Source organism: Helicoverpa zea, chromosome 18, assembly GCF_022581195.2.
Source record: "Helicoverpa zea isolate HzStark_Cry1AcR chromosome 18, ilHelZeax1.1, whole genome shotgun sequence".
NCBI lineage: Eukaryota > Metazoa > Arthropoda > Insecta > Lepidoptera > Noctuidae > Helicoverpa > Helicoverpa zea.
This window is the reverse complement of record NC_061469.1, coordinates 8,693,738-8,714,990: the sequence shown is the minus strand read 5'-3', so window position 1 is coordinate 8,714,990 and position 21,253 is coordinate 8,693,738. Positions and strand designations below refer to the sequence as shown.

The 21,253-nt window shown below is 36.9% G+C and overlaps 1 protein-coding gene across 1 annotated transcript in view; it reads right to left on the bottom strand.

The window, feature by feature from the left end:
* The window catches only part of LOC124638797 (vicilin-like seed storage protein At2g18540), a 76,169-nt gene extending 58,775 nt beyond the window's left edge, over nt 1-17,394 (bottom strand). The window contains exon 1 of the mRNA XM_047175903.1: nt 17,172-17,394. The gene's annotated coding sequence lies outside the window, so the exon portion shown is untranslated. The remainder of the gene's footprint in view (nt 1-17,171) is intronic.
* Between the last annotated feature and the right edge of the window lie 3,859 nt (nt 17,395-21,253).

The following is a 21,253-nucleotide window of genomic DNA, read 5'->3' as shown; positions in this document are numbered from 1 at the left end:
AAAGCGTAATCTGATGAAAGGGTAGCGGTCTGCAAAAAACACGAGGAATCTTCAAAAGGCTAATCAGCTTAAAAGCTACATGCCTTTGACTGGAAAACTGAATGGGAGCCAAATGACATTAGAGAAAGTCTACTTGTTTGCGTACAAACCAGAGTCTAGGAAAATACGAGTTGTGACGTAATACCGTAACACTAGTGTGTTTTGAAAATAGAACGTAGTGCAAACAAGAGAGAACACAAAGATTTTTGTGATTATCTTGGCAAGGGCGGGGAAACTGTCTTGAGTAGTTTGGTTTTCGGTGAGAGCTGTCTTTGTTTGGGTAACGTATTTATATAAAAAGTTGTAAGTGCTTTTCGTATTAAATTATAATAGGATACTTTACGTACACGTTAAATTCATAATGGCTACTGTGTGATAGTGTAATATCGAGTTTGTAGTTAATTTTCCACTGCATTCAATTACATAAATAGTAGGTATCTAATTAAGAAAGGTCGTCCAACATCCACATATGACTACGCATTATTTTTTACTTCCCACCTCATCTCTTTATATCCAAAACATCATGCACCCACTATAAATGATTATTTTACTAGGTACTTCACATTTATTTTCCGGTCCATTCCCACATTCATAGCTGCAACGTGGAATAGATATCACAAAGGAACGTGACGAGGTTTCCTCAAAGTAGTGGGGGGCTCTCCTCATGTGGAAAATGACTGGCAGTCTGCAGAGCCGGCCTGCATCGCACCGCCAACTTTTAATATTCTACTTTCCTTTTAAAAATATGTACTGTCTTTTGTTATTTCAAAACGAGCTTAGTTTTTTTTAGGTTGGAATCATTTGCGTTCTAGAATTTCGCTTAGGTTTTGTTTAATCATTCTTTAAGTTCAGTGGCTAGACTTGATACGTTCAATTGGATTTTTCATTCTTTAAACTGGACTCCTCGAATGTACCTTTTATTTAAATAGGTTCAATAGTTTTAGAGTAGAAGTGCGACGGACATGCAGAAAGAGTTTTCATTTATATTATTAGTAAGGCGGATTTTTTTCTTAGAAACACGTTTATAAGTAGGTTAGTTATTATAAGAATACCATATCACTTATATCACTATCACGACTTGTCCACTACCTAATAATGCCTCGTAAACCTACGTTATTGGTACACAATATTGGGTAACTTGATCATATTATACGATACCTAGTAAACATGTTATTGTTTCAAGTCTCTTAATGCTGAGTTCCAAATAATATGGAAAGCATGGGATACCCTATCTTGAAGAATGAACTTATATTGATTCCCATTGCTCCGATTTTATTTATTACGTCTTCTGAATATCTGGAGAAAATGATAGATCTTTAAAGGTCTAAAAAGCGTTTTTCTTTAAAATTTAATTATGACAGCGTTATGTAATACTCGAAAAAACTATGAATGTCAAAGGTAAGACTAAAACACAAAGCAGCTCCCTACAAAAAAAATATTAAGTGCATTATCCGTAAGTAACTACAAGAAAACTGGCCAGTAATTGGGATCAAAGCGAGCTATAATAGAGCCAGACTGAAAAAAATACAAGTTTAAAACAAAAAAAATGAAAACTGTTTACATCGTCTGCGAGTTAATTGTTTTTCTTTTCTGTCTGCATCCAGGAATATACTGGCTTTATTTGTTCCTCTTTATAACTTGTTATGACGGGAGCGAAAGGACTCAGCTCACTGCGATGAAGATAAAGTACATACCTACATACAAAACGAGTTTTTTCCATCAGCCAGTTATTTGACCTGGTATTAAATAAATAAGAAATTAAGAATTTCTAAAATCACGCTCACTTGTACATAAACCACAATAATTTGTGTCAGTCCAAGGTAAAAGGTACCTCCAGGGTTACAAGATTGTTTGAAAGAGTTACCGCGGTCCTAGTATATAAAAGGCCCACGAAGGAATATGATGGGTTTTAGTCAGTAAGAGTCTGACACTCCTTCATGCTGCTAACCCACAGCGGGAGGAGTCATTTGTTTTAACATACAAAAGGTAAAAGGTACCTCATGGGAGTTGGCACTTAAAACATTGTATTCCAATAGTCTAAGCAAACTTATACAATTTGTTTTTTTTTAAAACGACGTAAGCACCAAAAATCCATAAGGTCCACTCTTCTTTTAAAAAAGTATCAAACTTGTTTGAGCGGCCTAAAAATATACAAACTTGTATTTGTGTCATTGTTCAACATTTTTATTAAACACTAAAGAACTCAACGAAATGGAAATTTATACAAGATTGCTCTTGAAATAAAAAAAAAACTTTACAAATAAGAGTAAAAGAGTAAAAGTTTTTGTTGACACGCTTGTGTACTTACTTAGAATAAGTACTGAAAATCTTAAATACTTATCAAGTTCCTGTTATAGAATCCTTTATTTAAAACATGGTTATTTTGTTTTGCACTTTGTTCGTCTACAAAATATGAAATAGGTACTTATGTATATTATTAACTATCCTATTCAGTTTAATGACAGGGGTGCATTGCACAGCAAAAAACTGTTTATCTTTTTACAAAGTGACGGTACACATTGATTAATGATATTTCCAATGACTGTATTCCTTTTTTCTATTGTGCCTAAATGTAGTTTATGAGCAACAAAAATTGGCATGTGTAATGTTTTGTGCTTAGAATAGACAAGACTTTTTCTTGATCAGCGCCAAATTAGTGTACTCAGTTGGTAACGACAAAAATCCTTACATACAGTCATGACACGTAGAAGGGGCTTTAGGTTTCATAAATACACTAGGCTTTATAAAATGGCAATAGGACATCTTAATCTAAAAATAAACGAAAAGTATCAAAATTGTTTATGCCGCCTAGCTGTATAACTTGTGTCATTGTCGTATTGTCTCTCCAATTCTTTTGTTCTTCTCACATCTTGAACACTTTTATTATGACGGGAACTCGACGAAACGGAAATTTCACGAGCTGCCGCCATGTTGTTCTCGGAACAAAATATTAAATATCTTTGAAACGTGTTCAGTTACGTGTATCAAATTGACGTGCGCGAATTTCTTTGATACAAAAGCTTTCAGATAACGAGGTACAGTTTGAAAGGAATTTCGTTACAATAACTCAGTTTGAAAGTTTCAATCTTGTGTGTGAGGGTGCGTCTCTAAGTACCGACATGTATTATAATACGCACCTACTCATATCACATTCCGACATTGGTGAGTTGAGTGCAATTGTACTGAGAATCTACTTCGTCTCACTGTCATACCAATTTTCCTTCCTTTGTCTTCATTTATTTGCATGAATGTTACTTATATTTGCTGACGTTACCTTATTTATATGGCAGTTGCGCCCCGCAATAATTCAAGATAAACCATAGACGATAAAACATTTTTTTCTTTGTCACACATATTATTTATAGGTTTACGCAAGGCTTATGTTTAACTGATCACCAGATATAGTAACAAATAGCAGACAAAAATAGTAAATGATCACCAAAATGAAACTCGCATTTTAATGTAAAACTATAACCAAAGTTTTAACACTTTTCTATCCTATTTAAGTAAAATTACTCCAAAATAAATCATGCGTAAGCCAAAAATAGTAAATGATCACCAAAATTAAACCACCATTTTAATGTAAGATTATAACCAAAGTTTATAAATTCTGCTATCCTATTTAAGCAAAATGAGTCCAAATAAATCATTGTTATCCCAAAAGTAGTAAATGATCATCAAAATTATACTAGCGTTTTAATATAAAATGATAATCAAAGTTTTTACATCTTCCTATCCTGTTTAAGTAAACTGACTCCAAAAAAATAAGTTCGGCCTGATACAATAAATGTAATAAGATTATGGGGACCCTTTTCCTGCACTAGGGTGGAAAATTGTCTATTGCATGCCTCTAACTCAGCGGTTCCCAAATGGGGTTCCGCGGAACCCTGAGGTTCCGTGACAGGCCCTCAGGGGTTCCGTGGAAAATTCAAGATTTCTATATGGTAAATCGTTTCACTTTTGACAATATTAAATTATTATTCACTTTCAATTAAATTGTTTTAAATATTACATTCCAAAATTCCATTTAGGCACCATGTAGGTGGGTACCACTCGGGAGTGTAAGTCTCGTACTTTCGCGACAAGTGGCGGGGGAAGGCCACGGCAGCAGATAATTTAATTTCGTTTTTTACAAATTGTAGATCAACTTAATACCTCCAGGTCTTCGGCAATCGGCAAAAGTAGGTAGCGAGTCGGCCAAAAATCACCGCATTTTTTGGGCTTATTTCATCGCCAGGATTAAACGTTTTCATACATTTGACAGGACGTGAAATGACAGGCCTACGAGTATTTCCAGTGGCTATTTTTACCATGAATCAAAAAGTGTGACATTATTTCCAATTGTTGCACCTCACCTCACCAAATCCGAAAATTTTGAGCTCGCTTCGCTCAAGTATCCATACTGAAAAAATTTCGCGTTCTTCGGTCGAGGTTTCCTTTGATGTTTATTTTTTATTCCTATGGTTCAGAAAAAGCAATAGCGCTTTCTTCGCTAGCTGCTTATTCATTTGCATTTGCTTTTTTGTGTGGATATTGTACTTTTTGAGACCTTATTAATTTACAGTGGTTTTGTTTATTTTGTGTAGGTACTTAAACTAAAAAAAATTCGCGCTCGCTTCGCTTGCGATACCGGCTGCCACTGAACGTCTTTCAATGCTAGCGGGTGCTTGGAACTTCTTCTTTTAGTTTTAAAAAATCGCGCTTGCTCGCACCTGTACAAACCCAATGTATTTCTTTTTGCGTTTACTTTGTCAGTCTTCAAACTGAAAACTGTTCACATAATACACAAAATCAAGGGCCGCTAAATTGTTTTCTGGCCCGTGTGGCAGATAGCCATGCTACGCTTGAGTATAATGAATATGTCTCTAACCATATAACCATTTGGTGCGCTACCACGCGCCACGAGCCGTACCGCTAAGGTTCCGCCGAAAAATTGTGAAATGAAAAGGGTTCCGAAGCCAAAAGAATTTGGGAACCGCTGTAGAGAAACAGTGCGATAAGAGTGTGTTTTCGAGGGAGTGTATTGAGAAACACATTCTTCTTCTTCTTTCTCCTGCCCTGTTCCCAATTTTACTTGGGGTCGGTGCAATATGTCATTTTCTTCCATTTTCCCCTGTCACTCGTCATACTGACACTCACGCATGCATTGCAAGCCGGACACATAACTTAATATGGCATCATAATACTTTATTTGGTAATAAGCCTACATTTTATGGCAATCACAGTGACTTATTTAGGCAAAAATAATACATTAATTTGGTCGTCAAGAGTTGGTGATCATTTACTAAATTTGGTGGTCGAATACAATTTAAAGTGAAGTCGTGACTAAAATAGCTGGTACAATTACATTTTTAGACTTTATTTTTCTGGTGTTCAGTAGATATTTCTGGTTACAAAACTAAGGGTATCAAAGCATTTTATGGTGGTCATTATATTTGTTCCCTTTACGCAATAAGAGACACTGCGGACTCTTTAGAGGCTAGTGTTAGGGTGCGTCTACACGGTGCATGTAGTTGGAGCAAGTTAACATGCGCAAGTGACCCGCGTTCACGGAACAGAGCACGCGAGTGGGTATTTTGCTTTGGTGCATGCTGGCGTCGCTTGATCCGCACATGTTTTAAGGACACGTCTACACGGTGCATTTAGCTGGAGTAACACGCCCAAGTGACAAGAACACGCGGATGGGTATTTTACTTTGGTACATGCTCGAGTAGCTAGATCCGCACATGATTTTAAAATGCATGTAACCTGCGCATGTGCCTCAATATGCGCAAGCTACTTGCACAGTAGACGCATACGCAGACGCAGTAGACGCACCCTTAGGCAGTAGCGGCCAAGGGGCGAGGAAGTGATGACGTCACGACCGCATCCGCCGGCCATGCCGCATCGCGCCAAACAGCCGCGGACATTCGTACTGGCCGCCACAAATTGTTGTATTGTCAGACCCTGAACATTGTTCCGACGTTTTAGTAGTTGTGTATTGTGTTACACGAGTGTTACAGCCTTTTTGTTCGCCGAACTGTTTGGTGAAGCTATGACCTTTTGGAACGTGCCGTTTCATTTGACGCTATTTGTCTTAGAGGCTTACACGTTCCGTTTTTGTCTTTAATTTTGCAATTAAGTTAGATGAAACTGGTGAAATAGACTCTATCTACAACTTTAAAACTTGGAGGTGTCCTTAAAACAGTTTGAGTGCAAAACTTTAGCCTCACCCCATATAGGCCATTACACATATTCACCATTATAAGGCTTACAGCCTCTTGATAGACTTTTGAATCGCCCACATAATTGAATCTATGTAAAATTTGTGGTTATAAAAACTCGCACAACACACATTTCCAACCGCTATAAATATCCATCAATATTTGCTCCGCGTAATAAAAGCTCACAGAATGAAGGGAGTTCCTTTATATGGCCTATCAATGACTACAGCATGCAGTCAAAATTATGCGTGAACAGAAATCTCCCGCACCCCAAACACGTCCTTCAAAGACCAATAAAACTGAGCCTTCAAGAATTCAGAGATTTTCTACTCCAGTGCCATCAATAAATCTCATTTATCTAGTAGGTACCACCGCTAGTTCTGTGATCCTAGGTGCTCTTTAGTAATAAGATCTGCCGAGCAAATTGCCGCGTAAAGTAATAAGAGCACCACTGCAATTCATTGCCTGAGATGAGATGAAACGAGCCTTGACCTGAATTAAAAGACTGTTCTGTTGGTTGCTTTAAGAGATTACCTTTATTTTATGGGTAAGTTGTCCAAATAAATTAACATCACACATCGCGGTGGAAATGAAGTAAGATTAATTCAGTAAAATCGTAGGAATCACAGATAGATGATAAGATAAGCAGTAATGCAACCTTATCTACGTTGTCATTAGGTCTTCGGGTCATTATATCCCCATAATAGTAATTTGTGATGGTGAAACTGAAATACATAGAGGTAAATATAATATGCTTTTTCGACGTGTTATGAACAAAATATAAGAATTAGTTGTGCGAAGTGCGTATGAATTAGTTACATCATCTTGACAGACATGACTGATAAAATATTTCAAAGAAAATGTCTTGTCCATTAGCTATTATTTCTCATGTATTCCCATCTTTTTTGCGATTCATTAGATACCTACATCCTTTCTTTGGTATGTAAATGTGTCTGAAATGATATGTAACTGATTATTGGTTATGTATGAGCGATTTGAATTCATGACGCACATAAAACGCTAATATGATATAACTTCATATAAGGTAGGAACTTACGAAGTCCTCTAATTTAATATAACTTACATTTTCAGTTTAACACCACGAAGCATTATGATTCAGGCATGTATTAAATATAGGTAAATGGGTAGGTACTTCCGGCGCGTGTATCCTGGACAGTAATAGGATTATTATACACTTTTAAAGTTAAACTGGCTGATGGCTCTTTTATTTATTGCCACCTGAAATCCTTTATCACACTCTATCATAAATCATTACGCCCGAAACAAGAAAGTCAATGTTTACATAGCGCATACTAATCAAAGATTTACTTCATAAAAATAAACCGGCCAAGTGCGAGTCGGACTCGCGCACCGAGGGTTCCGTACAAATGCTGTATAGATAAAAAGTGAGTTTCGCGCCAACCGTTCAGTTTAGAACAATCATAGTTATGGTAATTTCGTGAGAGTCAAAATAGTTAATATTTTTTATTTTATAATATAACTAAAATAGTAGGCCAGTACCTTGTAAAAGTTATTTATATACAACATTTTATAGTCATCATTCAGAAATCTGATTGAAAATAACTAATTATGTCTTAAAGGTCATGGGGCATATCTGACCCGCTTTGTAAAAAGTGGCGGACATGAATCAAAGTCGTTTTAAATCGTGGAGAATGGTATGACGTTTCTTTGAATATAAATATTTTATTAAAATTCCATGGAGACGAATGTCCAGGATCGTTTGAAAAATATAAAAGACAAGCAGTTTCAGAGGATTGTACAGGTTGCAATGCTAGTTTTTATTGGTAAAGACATTTCATAAAGAAGGAAGGTGCCAATCCGGATGACCAGGATCTGATGAGGATCTGGAAACCCAGAGAAATCGAGGGCAACTCTTGAATATTGTAGGCACGCATCGAGTCATAACCAGACATGTGAGTGTATTTTTGAGGGTACTGGTAAACTGAAGGTTTGGAGCTGATTTGATTATGGAGACTACAGAGAGTCAAGGGAACTCCCGAACGGTATGTTGCAACTACCACGTGTTTGGGCTTATTTTATTCGTATTGGCGAAGACTTTCCACAAAGATAGGTTTGACTGCCATTGTGGGATCGACAGCTAAGATCAGATATAGTTATGGGAACTCCTTTACAATTTATAACGTAACCTTGTGTTGGAGCTTATTTTATTTTAGGTGATGAGAATTCACTACTAACTTGGGTTAAAGCAGCCATTGCAGGAATGGGATCTTTTATTTTTGAGGGATTAATCACCTAAAGAGCCCTAGTTTCAGGTTTTTTTCCGCCTGGTTTCTAGAGCCTTGACAAAAGTGTAATTCTGTCCCTTTCTTTGTTTTATAAAGTCGGCATTATTTTATTTTGTAGCATTTTACAAACAAATCCAACTTCAAACATATAAAAAAGCAACAAGAAAACAAAAGCAAGAAAGAAATTAAAAAGATGTTAGGTGCATCGGTCTAGAAGTCGGTGTCTAGAGGATGCATCTATATTTATTTAACCACCGAGATCTAGACCGATGCATATAAACAGTTTTCTTGTTGTTTTAGAAGTTGTTTTTTTTTTTGTAAAAAGTTTTTATTTTTATAACTTTTGTGAAAAGTTCTCGTCAATACGAATAATATAAGCCCAAACACGACGTAACTAAAACATAGCGTTGAGGAGTTCTCTCGACTTTCTCACGTCTCCATCATCAGGTAAGCTCTAAACCTTCACTGTTTGACAGTATCACCAGACATACATCTGAGAATCAAGTTTTAATCCTATGCATGCCTACAATTTCTGATAGTTGCCCTCGATTTCTCAGGATTTCCATCATCAGATCCTGACCTGATGACAATGGAAATAAACGGCGAGTATACTCTTTCACTACAAAGAAATGATTTCTCAATTCCGTCAAACTTGGTCGTTTAAATTCCCCATTGAAATGAGGAAAATATTTAATGTTTACACCTGATTTTCTCTAGATTCCCATGGTTCACATTGATGCGACTAATGCCATAGTAAATCAGAGCCTTTATCATTATACTGTGCTATATTTCGTTCGTATCCGCCGTGGGTATGGTTTTCATACTAAGGTGCCCAATGACCATTGAATGATTTAAAATTTTTCACAGTTTAGAGGCCATTATATTTAAGAAGTGTTTGATATGAATTTCACTTTTTATTCAAAACGTTAATATCTCTACGCGTTCATGTGAAAAAGGGTAGGTAGTAAGTTTATAATTATTAAAAAAATATTTTATGTCATGTAAGCAAAAATAATATTTTAATATTTTATGTAACTTCAAATTTATCATTTTCGCAATTTTTCCTTTATCTGTACTATATAACGTTGCTTCGTGCCGAATTTTAAGATTCTGAGTTCACGGGAAGTACCTTGTAGGTTTTGATTCCCTAGCGTGTGACGGAAATTCGTCTAAGGTGTCGGTAAAACTGCTGTATCTTTTGATCGCGTTAACTTAGAAGTTTGATTTTTTCATTGCTTAAAGGGACAAAAGACCTAGGTATTTGGTATAAATTTCAATTTGGTACCTTTATTCGTTCGTGAGAAATAAGGTAGTAAGTTTCATTTTATTAAAATATTTTTTTTATATTATATAACAAAAAAAATGAGATTTTCGCAATTTTTCCTATATTTGCATTATATAACAATGCTTCATGCCAAATTTCAAGATTCTGAGTTTACGGGAAGTACCCTGTAGGTTTTGATTCCTTTGCGAGTGTCGAGAATTTGTTGAAAATATCGACATAATCGGTTGTATCTTTTGATTGGCTTGGCTTAGAAGCTTGATATTTTCACAGCCTAAAGGGACAATAGACCCGAGTATTTCATGTGAATTTCAGCTTGATACGTCCACGCGTTCTTAAGATAAAGGGTCTTGACAGACAGACAGACAGACAGACAGACAGACAGACAGACAGACAGACAGACAGACAGACAGACAGACGGACAACAAAGTGATCCTATAAGGGTTCCGTTTTTTCCTTTCGAGGTACGGAACCCTAAAAATATGTTATTTCCATTACAACTTCACAGCAATTAGAACTAACAATACTTTATCTCGCTGCACAGAACAGTGCACATAAAACTAGCACAACAGCGTAACACCTAAATTAAATGCCAGCTCGTCTTGTCAGCCATCTCTCTACAAACACGTCACACGTAATGGTGTCTACACACCAAAGCCGCTGATGCCGGCGGCACAGCCCGGCGGCCCAAGCCGCCGGCCGTATTTTGTTCAATCATGCCGCATGATTGTACAAAATACGGCCGGCGGGTTGGGCCGCCGGGCTGTGCCGCCGGCATCTGCGGCTTTGGTGTGTAGACACCTTAAGCTCGTCACGTTGTTTGTTTATCTGTTCGTTTGTTTTAATCTGTGCAAGGAGTAATCTGTGCTGTGCAGCGAGTAATGAAAGATTATAGTGCTAGGGTAATTTTGCAGATTGGTTAATATTTTATAGGCGAAGGAAAATACTGCAGGAAAACGGTAGAGGCAAAGTTAGTAAAAGTCGGAATCTTGTTTATTCTGACCAAGGTACAGTACGAGAATTGGGGTTCGATTCCACGTTGGTGCTGTGTTACGTACACAATACACATCCCTGCATGGTTGGGAGGGCCTATAGCCTATCTCCGAATTTCTCAGAAGCAGTCGTTGTTACAATTCCACGTCAGGGGCCGAAAGGCAGGTTTGTGAAAACTCTGTCACTATCGCTTTACTGCTTTGTACGCCTTAGACGGATTTACAATTGAGAGTCAAGATCAAAAGCGTTCCACGAAGTAATATCATCTATAAACCCAACCTGACAAACGGTAGAAAGCGGCTATAACTAAGCCAGGTATTTCACTAATTAATTGCTCCTTCATCTTCAAATGCTATACAAAAAACGAGGTAAGCTAATACGCTATACTCAACAGATCCTCACAGTAAGAGGGTTTCAAAAGGCTCAAGAAAAGGTTTTCATTTTTGTCCTACAATTTCTTAGGGCTTATTGGGGCACCTGTTTTACTTATAGGAAGTTCCATCCAGTAAGTAGTCCCTCCATCCATGAAAGGATGTGTCCCTTGGGGAAGCGATTGACCTTTGTCGCGCGCAACCTTTTCGGAACCAGTTTTTTGCATAGAAAAGTATACTTTCCGATGATATTATGTTTTATCTATCGTACAAATGCTTCTTAGATCCATTAACATAAACATCAACAAGACTACATACGATGGTTACTCGTTTTGGCTCACTGCGTTTTTTTTTTAATGTTTCTATGTAATTTAGTATGGAGAAGATAGAAGATGAAGCATGAGGAACTTTTATGTTTTGGACTAATTGGTTACTCATGTTTTGGACAAAAAAACTATCTTTAACTATTCGAATGTAGAACATTAGACACCTTTTTGATTACAAGAGTTAGCTTACTTAGGGCACAAAACCGCAGAAATCAGCTGGTATGTCACAATCGGGGACGTTTAGTGACGTATGTTCTAACAACAAATCACCTCATGACGTCACGAGCTCACCTCTATCAACAAATATAATGACGTCACAGCCCACCGAACATTTTGTTTTTTTTTTTAATGTTACGTCATACGTAAGCGTTCAGGTCATAGGTACAGTTGACACAGTTACGGCGGGTAGTTGCTGAATATTTCATCTATGGGGCCAGTTCTGCGTCACTTTTCCTTCACCTGGAGACCTAGTCAGCCTAGTGTGTGAAAGTCTAGAATTGTTGCTAAGGCATATGAATATATCATAGTAATTAAAAATAATATTAGGTACGATGTAAGGGGTAATACTGCCTTCAGTATTATTCCATTAAGAGTTTGAGCGTTGGCAAGTATTTTGAATGTGAAAGCATAGATCTTTTACTAAGCCACTAATCTTTAATAGCCCACCAGGAAAGTAAAATTGCAATTTTTAAGAACCTTTGAAGACCTCTAAAGCGCCGATGATGGGTATGTGAAGAATATAGATTAAAAAAAATTATAAACATCGAAGAAGATATATCTGGCCAACCATTTTTCATCAAACTCAAGAAAAAGTTCGCCCTCACTGAGTTTTGAACAAAAAGTTGTATCCAACTTGTCCTATAAAGCGTCCGATCAGATCCAACCAGTAAAAACTGGAAAAAAGCGGCTAGCAACAGTTGAATCTAAAACAACTTCGAGCTTTGATTAAACCAACTACTGTACAACATTGCATAGAAAAGGCAAGCAATCATTTTGTACAAGGCAATCTAACCCTTAACAAATTGACTCTAAGATTATAATCGCCTGTATAAAAGTTGTAGCGTGGTTGATCCTAGGTAGGTTAGTTCGCGGTAGGCCTATATGAACTTGTGAATAGGTTTTCAAATGGCGTTTAGAATTGGACGTAAAGGCAACTGGTTAACATTAAACTAAGTAAAATTAACTGTATGTTAGGTCTGTTAGATTGAGTTTCTGTCTCAAATGTGGAACAGTTCGGAGATAGAATCAGAGAGTACAAATTAAGTTTTGTCGAATCTGGTAACTAGATTAGCCTAGACTATTTTGTAGTACATTGAGCAAGTAGGTATATTATAGTAATGTTAGTAAATGTGTATTCCTCCAAGTAAGGAAAAGTAGGAAGATAGGATTTTACAATCACAAGGCTAGATTTTGTTCAAAAACGTAAAAAGTAAAAGGGTTATGAAGAACTGTAAGTGTAACATCAACTAGGCAGGAATAAGATCCTGATCTTGATTATTATTTAGCATTAGAAGTTCTCATCATTTGTCATGATCAAAATGCCAATATGATTTAACAAAGCAACACCAATGAGGTTACCAACCTTTAAAAGGTAATTGACTTCAACAACTCGCATGCAAAAGTTACATCACATATTTCGAGGAAATTCATAAACTGACTATAATACCCGCATAATAATAATTATCAACATTAATCCAGTCTCTTAGTGAAACCACAACAAAAAATGTTACCCGTCCCTGCGAAGTATGACAGTTGACACAAAGGGTCTGCAAAACCCTGTCACTCGTTCCTCTCATTAATCATTCCATTTGCCAAATTCTTGTAATGGCGACCTTTCATAAGCGGTTTACAATACGTAAAACAGAAGGCTACTGTATACTCGGAACTTCTTTAGCATTTTAATGTGGAAGGTAACGTGGGTATTTAACTTGAGAGGTACGTAAGAACTACTAATACCATCTGAAAGAAATGTGTGTCACTCATTCTTACACGAGTCCTGAGGTGGTGAGGGCTATGTTTTTGAATAACACACTGCAATTATATTGCAATCAATGTTACAGGCGTGAATTACTCAGTCCTATGTTATAGAGTTTTAATGCGATCGCCTTTTGTTTTCCTTTCGACCTTTGTGTGGCAATGATTTCTACATTACGTTACTTATGAAATGTCAGCTCTTGAACTATTCAACGTATGAAGTTTTTTTTTTAATGAATTTAATTATTATTCTGCCTACCTAGTGCCTAGCCTTTCTCAACTATGTGTGTTAATAATTATCATATCATTTTTCAAAGCTGTAATGTTAATAGAACTTCAATCCATCTTTATGTATCTCAACAAAAACATACGTAATGTAGTACTTTGATAAAAAAAAACTTAAACCAAATAAATGTAGAAGCAGTTACTTACAGTGATACATATAAAACACCACCACGGACAGTGGACGACAAGGTGACCACCACAATACGGAACACTGCTGACTGCATATTACAGTTTGTGTTATATAACAAGACAATTGTATTGCAGTCGCCTAGAGAAATATTAAAATAAGGAGCCACGTCAATCGACCAACGGTTTGAAGAAGATGACGGATGGTACATACAAGTGACAAAAACCAGGATGGCATTTTTGATATGACGTGAAATATATTTGCTCATACTTATCGGGCTTATGAATCAGTAGTACGAAGTATTACAAAGCTTAGGCCTGATACCGGGCGTATCAGACCGACTAAAAATTTGGATTCACGAAACGTTCAAAATTAACTGTCATCCAACTATCTAATTACTGATATTAGCTTTGCAAAGCTTCATAATTTATGGCAGAATTTCATATTGTGAGGCAAAAATATTGTTTTCCATAGTTTTGTAGACGATATATCACTCTTAGTACCATAATCTGTCCTGTAATTTTCCCTTCCTCACGTGGTTTGTAACACACGTAATAGGAGCTTGCCTAGGTTCTGTGGTCTCATCGACCGACCATTGGCTTGCAGTGGTCAAATAGTATTGAACTCAATCTGCGGTTTTCCTGCCAACTGCATCAAACACGTGTAACTTTATCAGAATTTTATTCTAGAAAGTTTCAAATGGTAAAGGTTATGGTAGATGCTAAAGGTAATATAGCCTCAGCAATTTAATGCTATTTGGAAGATTAAGATAACACATGAAAATATTTGAAAAAAATATACCTAATAAAAAGAATTTAATTGAACAAATCCCTGGATTAAGAGTTATTTTTATTTTAACTAGAAGCTTAAAAACTGCTCATGAGCTGCTGTGGGATAGTTCAGGAACACAAAGGGCTCTAGAAGGAACAAAGACAAGTACCTATTTTTGATTTCACAATTCATAAGAATGGAACTGATAAAGAATTTTGAAGTCGATGAAGTTTTAAAACAGCAACTGAGCATTAAGATGTAAAAGAAAATACTAATCAGAGGTAATCTAGCGCCAGAATCCCGCAAACATTCATCAATTAGGAAACAAGCTCCCATTGTCCATTTCTATTGTATTGGTATCATTGACCGTCCATGTCATGGCTATTTCCAAATCCATTATGTTGTACCTACACGATTCAGGCGTTTTCATTGGCCAGAGGCACTTGTAGTGAATTATCGCTTTTCTAAGAGCATATAATCACATGAATATGTTCAGTATTTAATGTTATTGAGATGATTCCGACAATCGAAGGTACTTTTCCAAAATGTTCTATTATTCTTCAGATGATGTCATGTATTTAGCAGTAGCAGTTTTTTTTTAATCTTCACTGTAAGGGGTGTTTAAGAGGGTTAAGGAAGCCAGAGAGGCAGTCGCTTCTTGTGAAGCACTGGTACTCAGCTGCATCCAGTTACACTGGAACCCGACCCCAACATAGTTGGGAAAAGGCTAGGCAGATGATGATCATCAACGTTCATCAGGTATTTCTCTACGTAGACAGTTCTAGTCCCTGACCAGCAACCTGTTACTAGATCAATCTAATATTGCATCGGTCAGTTGATACGGATCCAAAACAATGGCCTCGTAGATAAGAATAGAGAATCTGCTCTCTTTTCGACTTTGATTTAATAGCCACAATACACGATACGAATTTTATTAGAAGTTCAAAGAAATTGATACTTATAACGTTATAGTATTATGTGGTCTGATATCCAGTATCCATGTTTCACCGCGAAAGTTATTTTGCGGCGGGTAGGAAAACCCCTGTAGTAATCGGGATTGTAATAATCATCTCTTAAGTATGTGCAGGGTCATTTCTAGATCAGAACATATCTGAAACTTTGCAAGTCATAATTATGCAAGTACTTGCTAAGAACATCCTAAAAACCAATCCAAACATTGAAGCTGGATTTTTAAATCTGGATCCCGCGCATTGATAAAACTAACCAAAAATAGAAGAAAACGCCATGCACACATATTCTTCTATTTCGTAGCTTACTTTTAAAGACACATCCCAAAGGTAATCAATTTGACTACATGTAACCGGGCAATCAGCGCGCACACCTTATAAATGGAAATGTTCCCGAGTAATAATATAGAATTAATGAAAGTACCTGGCTTATAAAGCATGCGTTTATTGGCACTAGTAAAGTTCCGTGTGAAACCGATCGTTATCTGCACCTGGTAACAGGATGAGGGGTCAACGTGATAATGTCAGATAGTAACGTATGAGGACATTTTCTAAGAGAAAGAAAGATGACTATAAAGAAAGACACATAGAGAAAAAGAGAAGAAGAAAAAGATAGAATGAGAGAAAGAAAAAAAAAACGTTTGCATAGAAAGGAGTGTTGAAAAAATACAGTCATAGGCGAGATGAATTAATATCTTTTGGAATCCATCCATACGATGGGTCTAGTTAGAATAAAAGAGGGATTACTTAAGAACTTAGGACTTACTTAAAAGCTAAGGAACAGACAGTCTGAATGTAAAGTTATTAGGTAATCAATAGAAATGTCTCCTAGAGGTTACACGGAGAACATTTTGCCATACAATTTTCTAAGAATCCTAGAATTGGTCCCAATACTAATACATATAATAGAAAGTAAAAATATTTTCGCTAAAAACAGCTTTTGTAGCACAAGGTCAAATCCATACAGCTTTTTATTATGTGCTTGGTTTTTTCGTTGTTCATGTTTCGACATTGGCAAATGTGGGTTTTGAAATATCACCCCTATTGCTAACCCTTCACTGTCTGGCAACTGTCAATATTGTTGTTGGTAAGTTATTTCTATCTTTTACATAATCGCCCGTCTTCTATAAGTATGAGGTCCGTCATCCTTTTGAAATCAAATGATGTGCTGATCATTCGATCTTTGTTACTCCCAAGAATAAAGTTCCTGACTCCATCACAGGATTACAGATTTCATTTCGCACACGAGTTTTTGATTGCTTTGCTCTTTTATGACTCATAACTTTATTCCTGTATACGAGCAAGTACTGTAACATTAATTCGCTACTAAACAGGACATTATTCAAACAATTTATAACCTGACAAATCCACAATTTCATTGTTATACAGCTACCGTTTATCGTATCAAATCTCTGCACGAAAAAAGCCCTCGGTGGTATGTGCCAGCAATTTTCTGAATGTTTCACCTGAGCAGAGTCACGCGAACATTTCGCCACAATATGTGGTACATACGTGTGTACTTGCCATTACCAAGGGCAACCTCCGACCTTAAACCAAGAACTCACCTTATCAAAACAACGACATTTTCAACAGTCAATCACGTCTATACTAAAGGAAGACACTACGGGCAGCTAACATTACCGCAACACACACAGTAACAGCTAAATTGACAGATTAAGACAACACACACGATTTAAACACTTCAGGACATTATTTTTATTGATGAAAATGGAATTCGGCGTCCGTCAATGGTTCCCGGGCGACCGGCAGGCGAGCGCGCTAGCCGGCGCGCCGCCTTACTTTAACTGAAATACGCGCTCGCGAATTGTTTTTTGCGCAGGCGTAGTACAACGCAGGATCGGCCGAAATTCACCCTTACACACCTCCATGGAACGGTTAAACTACCTAGACATTACCATCTTAAAACGAGCTTTATGTTAACAGCAAAGAGTTCACTTTCATGTGCTCAGAAATCCAGCGTTGTTCCGTTCTGAATAGGTCGTTGCGTGTGCCGCACTGCACACGATGGTAATTAAATATGTGTTTGACAATAGTATCGAGGCTCCGGCGGCTGTGCTCTCCTGATGACGTCAATGTTCCAAACGTTCAGTGGAGAGCGTTCGCGTGGAAACCGTTTAGTGAGAGTTTCGAGCGATTCGACGTTAAAGCGAACGAAAGCGAAAAAATTGACGGTGATTTGCATTCGAAATTGGAATAAGCTTTTCTATTTAAATATTCGCTTTTAATTTCTTTCTACAGCTTCCCGTTTTTTTTCGAGTTGTATAAGATTGAATGAATCATGTTTTTCTTGTTGGAAGTTATGATTCATCTGTATCTCTGCCGTTAAAGAGTTGAAAAATAATTGAATATGATAACCTCACTGAAGAGTAATCATCTGTGTCACTATTTTTCTATATCTTCATGTTTGTTATTTCCAAAACTTACGTAACGGACCTTTAGGGACTATGACTAACATATGTTTTTTATAGTTGGGTAGGTATATGAAACACTTTAGAAACATATCGGCGCAAATTGAGTACACCCAAAAATGATGACGTCATAAAGCCCGTTGGTGGCACAGCCAATCCTGGCCGGAGCATGCAATCACTAGTACAAACGAGAGACACTCAACAGCTTGTATATGCCGACTGCGGTGTAACGGTAGCTCTGCTGAACGCGAGAAACTAGCCAGTTAGGCCTGTTTGTGAATCTGCAATAGGCAGCACTTGCACTTTTTGTGTACTGTATTAGTTGTTATGGAAAAAGGTCATTCGTCGTCTTCTCACCTTTGCTGCTGTTGCCTTTTTTGAGAGTTTTGGGTATCGTTTCATTAAAAATGTAGTTTGGTTTGTATGTAGCTAAATGTAGTTTGGAAAAGGATGTACAGGAATTTTTTTTGGGCCGTTTATATATAATTTCGACTCATGTGCAAACAAGAGCAACTCAACAGCTTGTATATGCCGACTGCGGTGTAACGTTAGCTCTGCTGAACGCGAGTGACTAGCCAGTTAGGCCTGTTTGTGAATCTGCAGGCAGTACATGCACTATGTTTTGCTCATATTTTCGTTTAAGTGTCTTGTATTAGTTGTTAGAGGTAGGTTTTTTTAAACAGTGGTAAAAGGTGATTCGTTGCCAAAGGGACGGGCTTTTGATGGTGAAATGAGATTGGGCTCGATATGTTAGTAATTAGGCCTTTAGGTTCATAACGTCAACTTCCCAAAATGTTCACACTCCCAAAACGTCCACTTCCCAAAATGGTAATTCCCTAAATGTCTACTTCCCATTTCGTCTACTTTCCCATAACGCCCTGTTCCCAAATAGTCCGTTTCTCAAAACGACTACTCCCAAAACGTCTAGTTCACAAAATGTAACACTTGTCCTATATTTTCCTAAAAACTAAAAGAAAAGCTTTATAGCTTTATAACGCCTTTTTAATCGTCTTAAAAAAACTTAAATAAAATTGCGTAATGGAGATTAAAATGGTTTATTTGCTTTTTAATACGAATCTTTGATAGGTACCTACGCGGAAATAATAACGATTTATTATTCTATGATTACCTTTATATAGGGTATAATTTAGGCGATCACCAAAAATATTTTTAAGACTCTAAGCTGAGGCACCAAATAAAATAAACAACTCCAAAAAAAATAAATTGACTTTATTAAAAGGGCACTAAAGTATATAATATTATGATCCAAAAAAAAATAAAATAATATCAGAAAAATCGCAAATCTCGCACAAATATTATTTTTGGTTCCCAAAATGGATTAATGGTCACCAAATTCTATCCAACTAAAAGATTAATATTACTACCAAAATCAAAGTTAGTGACGAAAACGAATCGCTGCAAAACCGACTCCACGTAGTCTTGTCTGCCCTACCCCTAGAGTGCAATTCAAATCCGTGTAGGCGCAGAGGGGCGAGGCGGCCTGCGAGCTGAGGCGCAGGTAGTTTTTAAGGCTCGCCGCCGCGGCTATATCGATATGTCGATAAGCTCGCATGGGACCGCCGGAGCCCCGCAGTGCCGGAGCCGTGACAGAAGCCATGCTTGCTGCATGTTTCGTGCTTACATTTTACTACTGAGTTACACACAAATTCATATAACAATAAATAAGCGACGTACGTTTGGGAACCCCAGTATATTAATTGGTATTTGGGAAATATTCTAGCGATCGTTAGCTTTTTTAGTCTAACAAAAATGACCAAATTAGGAGTCATGGTATTACATAATTGGTAACATCTAAGTAGTGACAATATATAATATTTGGTCTAAAGTGTATTTTAAAGGCGTCCATATATTTTTTTAGTAGTCAATAATACGAAAAAATGGTTTTACCTAATAATATTTTTGGAAACGTTATTTGGTGACCATTTATCCATTTTGGTAACCGTTTAGAATTTTTTTGGTAGTAAAATAGGTACTTTTTTGGGTGGTGTTTAAACACAAGCCCTTTATATACACTTATTTTATAGGAAGATATGGCCATCCATTGTTTTTCAAAATAAGTTTTACATTTCTTCATACCTGTAGTCATTTGTACATTTGCTAATATATCTTTCCATGTCTTCTGTATGTATTTTGGAGGAAGCATGGGCATGGGCTTTCCACTGGAACCCGTAAACCTTAACATTTTGATTAAAAAAGAACCATTTAGAAAATGGACGTTTTGAGAGATGACCTTGTGGGAAGCCGACTTTTTGGGAATTATAGATTTTTCGTCGTTATGGGAAAGTAGACGAAGTGGGAAATAGACATTAAGGGAACTACCATTTTGGGAAGTGGACGTTTTGGGAGTGTGAACATTTTGGAAAGTTGACGTTATGAACCTAAGGGAAATAATCTAATTAGGTTCTAAATGTCGGGAATTTGAAATTGTACAAATGTTTTTGATATCTATTGTTGGAAACAAAAACTTCAAATACTACCTAGGTAATTTAGCAAAAATCATACTTTTATCAACTATTTTCGTTCTGAACTGAAATGTCAAGTCAACAAAACTATCCTCCAGATTTCCAGTATCTCAATTTTTCTAACTAAATAACAAACACCATAATCAACTCAGTAATTGACTGACAGCATCGTAGGCAGTAATCCAGGTGTTCCCGCGTACCCTATGATTCATCAACATCAGACACCCACAGCTCGTTGACATTTACAACTCGCGACATTGTTTGCTCCCACCCACTTTGTGTCCATAATTGCTGTAGAACTTTTGTTAAGTTTTTTTTCAATGATGTGGGAGTGTTATTGTGTAGAGAAATTGTATTAGCGCCTTTTTTTATAAGATTCAAGAGGCAAAATCTGAACTCTTATGTGATCCAAGATTGTGACCTGTCTTTACGAGCCCTTTATTTTGGGAATGTGAGGAAATAAGTATTGGTTGTTTCTATCTTTTCTCTTTTCTTGTAATTGTAATTGTACGTGTTTGCCCACATTTTCATGTAGCAATGTTTCTCACACTTTTAGCACTTACCTAAGTAACTGATACTTCAAAGTCATCATCATCATCATCTCAGTCATAGGACGTCCACTGCTGAACATAGGCCTCCCCCTTAGATCTCCACAGATACCTGTTAGAGGCGACCTGCATCCAGCGTCTTCCGGCGACCTTTATAAGGTCGTCTGTCCACCTTGTTGGTGGACGT